At 47.8% G+C, this 6,538-nt stretch overlaps 1 pseudogene; it reads right to left on the bottom strand.

Annotated features, from left to right (window-relative positions):
- Window positions 1-844: 844 nt before the first annotated feature.
- On the bottom strand, window positions 845-1,994 carry LOC109759546 (uncharacterized; annotated as a pseudogene).
- Window positions 1,995-6,538: the final 4,544 nt, after the last annotated feature.

Genomic DNA, 6,538 nt, shown 5'->3' with positions numbered 1-6,538 from the left:
GAGAGGAAGAACGCTCGACGCCATGGCGGTTCCAAGCATGGACGTCAGTCAATCGATCGAGGAAGAGATGCCGGATTTCTTCTTCTGTGGGACGACTACTTCAAAGAGGTTCCTCGCTTTCCCGAACATTTGTTTCGACGAAGGTTCGTAATTAGTACACTTCTCTGCTTTGGTCCTTTTTTCATTTCCCTGTCTCATTTACTTCAACGTTCTCCTGTTTTTATAAACCTAGCCGAAGGCCAAACTCCTCCAGTGAATTATAGCATCAATGGCCATCAGTACACAATGGGGTATTACCTTGCAGATGGTATCTATCCACGGTGGGCAACATTTGTGAAGAGCATACCAGCTCCAACTAGCAGAAAGCATAAAACTTTTGCCAAGAAGCAAGAGGGGGCTAGGAAAGATGTGGAACGAGCCTTTGGAGTTCTGCAATCCCGTTTTGCCATTGTTCGTGGACCTGCTAAAGGATGGAAACGTAAAGAAATCACTGATGTCATGAAAGCTTGTGTCATAATGCACAATATGATAGTTGAAGAGGAGCGACAAACTGGTCGGCAAAGCTGCACTTTTGAGGCAATGGGAGAAAGAGTCACAGTCTCTCGTACTCATGCGGAAGAACTGAACTCTTTTATTCAGATGACTCACCGGATTAGAAATTTCGATGAACATGATCAGCTTAAACTTGATCTAATTGACCATGTGTGGCAAAAGTTTGGAAACGAGTGATATCCTAGTTATAAGTTTGTAATCCATTTCTTTTCATCTAGTTTTAATTTATGCAATGAGTGATGTAATCCATGTCTTTGTAATGCAGCTATCAAAAAAAATATTTATGCAATGAGTGATGTAATCCATGTCCTCAACTAGCAGAAAGCAGTAAATAGTTCTTACAACTACAACATATAGCTCACATCACCCTAGGCCGCGAGCAAGGATCTCCTTCTGCTTATCTTGGTAGAACTGCTTTTGCACATCAGTCATACCTCTAGTGTCGATGAGCATGATCCTCTCATCTAATTCAAACTGTCTCCGTGCATCCTCCCTCTCATTTCGTGCATCTTCATTCTTTTTGAGTGCAATCTCCTCTTTTCACAATTCCAATTGTTGTGCGTAGCGAGCATTTCTTGCCACCTCTTTGATCTCATCATTCTCTAGCTTTGCTGCCCACACAGTTTTTAATGACAGCTTGCAAGCACTATCATCAGCTTTACCTCTCTTATCCTTCTTCACACCATCAGGTCTTTTCTCATGTTCAAGAGCATCAGTGCGTATCGAGGTAGCATCAGTACGTACCGAGGATGCATCAGCCGGATCATTGGTGGCTGTGCCCGGACTTGCATCAATGGTCTTCTTTTGTTTCTTAAGAGAAGTTTCAACTTCTCTTGTCTGCCACTTTGGATACTTCGAAAACTCTACATAGCAATGCATCAGTGTGAAAGGCTTCTTTTTTTAAGATCCATTTCCTTGAACAAGATGTGTGCATCGTTTGTCTGCACATATAAATATGTTGTTAAAATAAGCACAACACATATAGAATATTGCACATCACATATAGAATTACAAGAAAGGCGCATACATTTTCTTCTATAGTCCTTCCACTTTCTTGCCTATTTAAAATCTGCTGAAGGCAACCACAAAATTTAGAGGTCTCTCTGTTAATCGTTGTGTAATGGCAATTGATTGCATTAGTATTACGCTCCGGACATGATGATTTCTTGTGTGTATTGTAGTACTCTGAAATTCTATCCGAATAAGCATCTCGGTTTTGATCTGTCCCAACAATATCCAAACTTGTATTTGCCCATGCTGCTATGAGAACCTTGTCCTCATCACTAGACCAATTTTTTCCTTTGTTGGATTTTCCTTTCTCTGTTATTGCAGAACGATGTTGACTTGATGGAGTTGCCTGCTCTCCAATTGGACTATCTGGTTGTGTTTGTGTGTAACCAAAACCAATGGTGTCCAAGAAGCTTTGGTCACCATCCATCTGCAAGCAACCAATGCATAGCTATTTTAGACCACAATCTGACATCAAATTGACATGGCCAAGCCACAATTTGCAATAGACAAATACCAAATATCAACACCAAATGGAGAAAGCATTGCAATTTCCTACTTTTCCCCACCCACTCGGCCTCACTGTTTCGATTCTAACGTTGCCTCTCCCCTGCCCGTTGACCTCACTGCTCTCCCAAGGCCGCAGGCCGCCGGCCTCCCCAGCCCGCCCGTCGACCTCCTACCTCTCCCCAGGCCATAGCTAGCGCCGCCCGCACCCCGCACTCCGCCGCCCGCATCCCGCACCCCGCCGCCCGCACAGCGCCGCCCGCATCCTGCACCCCGCCGCCCGCACAGCGCCGCCCGCCGCCCGCATCTCGCACCACGCCGCCCGCAGCTAGCGTCGCCCGCAGCTAGCGCCGCCCGCCGCCCGCACAGCCACCCCACGCGGCCGACCTCCCGCCACCGCCAGATCTAGCTGCAGGGCGTGCGGCCCCCCGTCCCCGCCCTCCCGCTCGTGAGCAAGGCCGGAGAGGAAGAAATTGTTACCTTGGGCGACGGCCGGAGAAGAAACGTGACGGCGACCTGGGGGCGAGCTCCTTCGATCCTTCCTCCAGGCGGGCGCGGGACGAAGCAGCGGTCTCCTTTTCGCGAGCTCACGAGCGTGGCTTGCTCGTGTATATTTCCACGCCTCGTACCGTCGTGGCCTGGGCGTGGATGTTTACACGCCCTTTTACACGAGTCGCTGGGAGCTGTTTTTCAGCTCGCATCGTGTATATTTGCTATACACGTCCATATAGATGATCCACTGGAGATGCTCTTATGATGGATGGATGCATGCACGAGAGCGACAAGAAGCAACACAGGAGGGAGGGCTCTTCTTGGCATCAAAATTGGCCTGCCGTTCGTTCTTGCTACCCTTTTACTTGTTCTGTGTCTTGTTCTTTTATTACTAGTTCTATATATATAGCTTGACCTGATCAATCGAGCCGGTCATTGAAAACTACAACTAACACGTACCGGTATTTGCGCAAAAAAAACGTACTGATAGCGGTAGGTAACCAACAGCAGTCGCTCGCTACCGAGGGCATCTAATTTCTTAAACCCTTCAGTGGGCAGCACAATAATTAGCAAGTTCATTTTGCTAGTTGCATCGTCCATATATAGTTAATTGCATGCCGAGTCCAACTAGATGTCTAGTGCAGTGCACGTATGGCTGTCAGTTGCACCTTGTGTCGCAAGGAAATTCCCCAGCTGCTTTAACTGTGCCTGGATAAAGTTGATGGCCGAAGAGTCAAATAACCATGCATCAAACACTTTTCCCAACGTATACACATACGTAGGGGTGCACAATAAGACGCATGCGCTGTGCTGTTCGTGATGCCGCCACCAGGCAATTTACTAGGAAAGGTTGGGCCCAAAGTGCCGAGCTTGGCAACATGCTCTCGTCGATTAGCCCCACCTACCTGATTTTGTTTTGCCGACGATTTTCGTCGCTGTTGGTGAAACGTGAACGGATTGGATCGTCCATGGGTTTTGCAACAATCCATCCAAGAGTCTCGTGTGCGATAGTGTTTCTGATAGTGTGAAGCTACACAAACAGCCGCGCCAAGTCTCTAATCATCGATATTTGTCCGTGATCCGGACGAAAGCTTGCAGGGCTCTTGCCGGCTGACAACGTCGATGTTTGTGGACATCGTGTCACCCTTTTGGAGGCGCGGTTCTGGAGTCCACCCTTTGCACATCCTCGTTCCAACTCTTCGGGTGAAAGCCTAAAGCCCGGTCAGGTCTGGCGACAACATGGACATCATCGTTTCCCTCTTTAGGGTGTTTTCTTGGAGAGCATTAGATCTTGTTTGCGTGCTTTATGGGCTTGACGCTCGTGGCATTGCGGTTGGCAGGTGTCCGTTCGGCGATGTGCGTGTTTGCGCAACTTCTTGCGTAACAACGATGGCCTTCGGGTGGAATTGGGTTGCAGCTGAGTTTTGGCAGTCGGTCTCATCCGGCGTGTTCGCGGGGTCGTCGTACCTCACTTTGTCTTTTTGAAGTCGAAGTTGCCGAGGAGGCGCCTTCACGATGACGAGACATGAGACGGGTGATTGGTTCTGCCGTAGTACTCGGCGCAGGCCCAATGCTTTTTCTCCAAATAATCCTCGTCGATAGAGTCGTAGCCACCCGGTCGTCGATGCGTGCGGTGGATTGTTTGGCATTGGTAGTGCAGGCCTTGGCACTTGTTTGTGGAGTGGGCTACATTGGTGCTTGTCGATGGTATAGTCGGAGTTGTTGGCTCACGGAGGAGTGATGACGATGGCACCGGATGACAACCTCGACGGCGCTTTTCTCCTCGATGGTGTGTGTGTGTACATTCTTGTGTGGGCTGCCACGTGCCTGAGATAAATTCCTTTTTACGGGCATATTGTGACGGTTTTCGCTTGGTTTTCTTCTAATTATACGATAAGAGGAGTCATTTGTTCCATAGCATAAGAATTTTTTCATTGGGTATAGACTAACATTTTTTGCCTTTGAAATCTCGAGAATTGTTCCCTATCCTAATTCCTACAAACCGAATGGCTCGAAAGAAATTTTCTACAAAATTCCTATAAAGAGGCCTAAGTTTTTTTTTGAACAATGAAAACCAGTAAGTGGACGGACCCGATCTTAGTTGGGCTTTGTGGAACCTAGTCCAACAGCCCAAAAGCCCTTGTGCGGAATCTTTTCCCCGTTCTCCCTTCCACGACCAAAAGAAGGGGAAAAAACTTGTTGGGGAACGTAGTAATTTCAAAAAAAATTCCTACGCACAAGCGAGATCATGGTGATGCATAGCAACGAGAGGGGAGAGTGTGTCCACGTACCCTCGTAGACCGAAAGCGGAAGCGTTAGAACAACGCGGTTGATGTAGTCGTACGTCTTCACGATCCGACCGATCCAAGTACCGAACGTACGGCACCTCCGAGTTCAGCACACGTTCAGCTCGATGACGTCCCACGAACTCTGATCCAGCAGAGCTTCGAGGGAGAGTTCCGTCAGCACGACGGCGTGATGACGCTGATGATGATGCTACCGACGCAGGGCTTCGCCTAAGCACTGCTACGATATGACCGAGGTGGATTATGGTGGAGGGGGGCACCGCACACGGCTAAAAGATCAATGATCAATTGTTGTCTCTAGAGGTGCCCCTGCCCCCGTATATAAAGGAGCAAGGGGGGAGAGGCGGCCGGCCAAGGAGGGCGCGCCAAGGGGGGAGTCCTACTCCCACCGGGAGTAGGACTCCTCTTTCCTTGTTGGAGTAGGAGAAGGGAAGGAAGGGAGAAAGGAGGAGGAGGAAAAAGGGGGGCGCCGCCCCCCCTCCTTGTCCAATTCGGACTAGAGGGGGAGGGGGCGCGCGGCTGCCCTGGCCGCCCCTCCTCTTCTCCCACTAAGGCCCATGAGGCCCAATTAACTCCCCGGGGAGTTCCGGTGACCCCCCGGTACTCCGGTATATGTCTGAAACCTTCCGGAACCTTTCCGGTATCCGAACATAGTCGTCCAATATATCGATCTTTACGTCTCGACCATTTCGAGACTCCTCGTCATGTCTGTGATCATATCCAGGACTCCGAAGTACCTTCGGTACATCAAAACACAAAAACTCATAATACCGATCGTCACCGAACACTTCTTGCAAGGCTTATAGTGATGTGTATTACCGAGTGGGCCCAGAGATACCTCTCCGACAATCGGAGTGACAAATCCTAATCTCGAAATGCGCCAACTCAACAAGTACCTTCGGAGACACCTGTAGAGCACCTTTATAATCACCCAGTTACGTTGTGACGTTTGGTAGCACACAAAGTGTTCCTCCAGTAAATGTGAGTTGCATAATCTCATAGTCATAGGAACATGTATAAGTCATGAAGAAAGCAATAGCAACATACTAAACGATCAAGTGCTAAGCTAACGGAATGGGCCAAGTCAATCACATCATTCTCTAATGATGTGATCTCTTTAATCAAATGACAACTCATGTCTATGGCTAGGAAACTCAACTCAACCATCTTTGATCAACGAGCTAGGCAAGTAGAGGCATACTAGTGACACTATGTTTGTCTATGTATTCACACACGTATTATGTTTCCGGTTAATACAATTCTAGCATGAATAATAAACATTTATCATGAAATAAGGAAATAAATAATAACTTTATTATTGCCTCTAGGGCATATTTCCTTCAGTCTCCCACTTGCACTAGAGTCAATAATCTAGTTCACATTGTCATGTGATTTAACACCAATAGTTCACATCACCTTGTGATTAACACCCATAGTTCACATCGTCATGTGACCAACACCCAAAGGGTTTACTAGAGTCAATAATCTAGTTCACATCGCTATGTGATTAACACCCAAAGAGTACCAAGGTGTGATCATGTTTTGCTTGTGAGAGAAGTTTAGTCAACGGGTCTGCAACATTCAGATCCGTATGTATTTTGCGAATTTCTATGTCAACAATGCTCTGCAAGGAGCTACTCTAGCTAATTGCTCCCACTTTCAATATGTATCCA

Source organism: Aegilops tauschii, chromosome 4 (genome assembly GCF_002575655.3).
Source record: "Aegilops tauschii subsp. strangulata cultivar AL8/78 chromosome 4, Aet v6.0, whole genome shotgun sequence".
In the NCBI taxonomy this organism is placed as follows: Eukaryota; Viridiplantae; Streptophyta; class Magnoliopsida; order Poales; family Poaceae; genus Aegilops; species Aegilops tauschii.
Note: the sequence above shows the minus strand (reverse complement) of the source record. Positions and strands in the feature narration are given on the sequence as shown.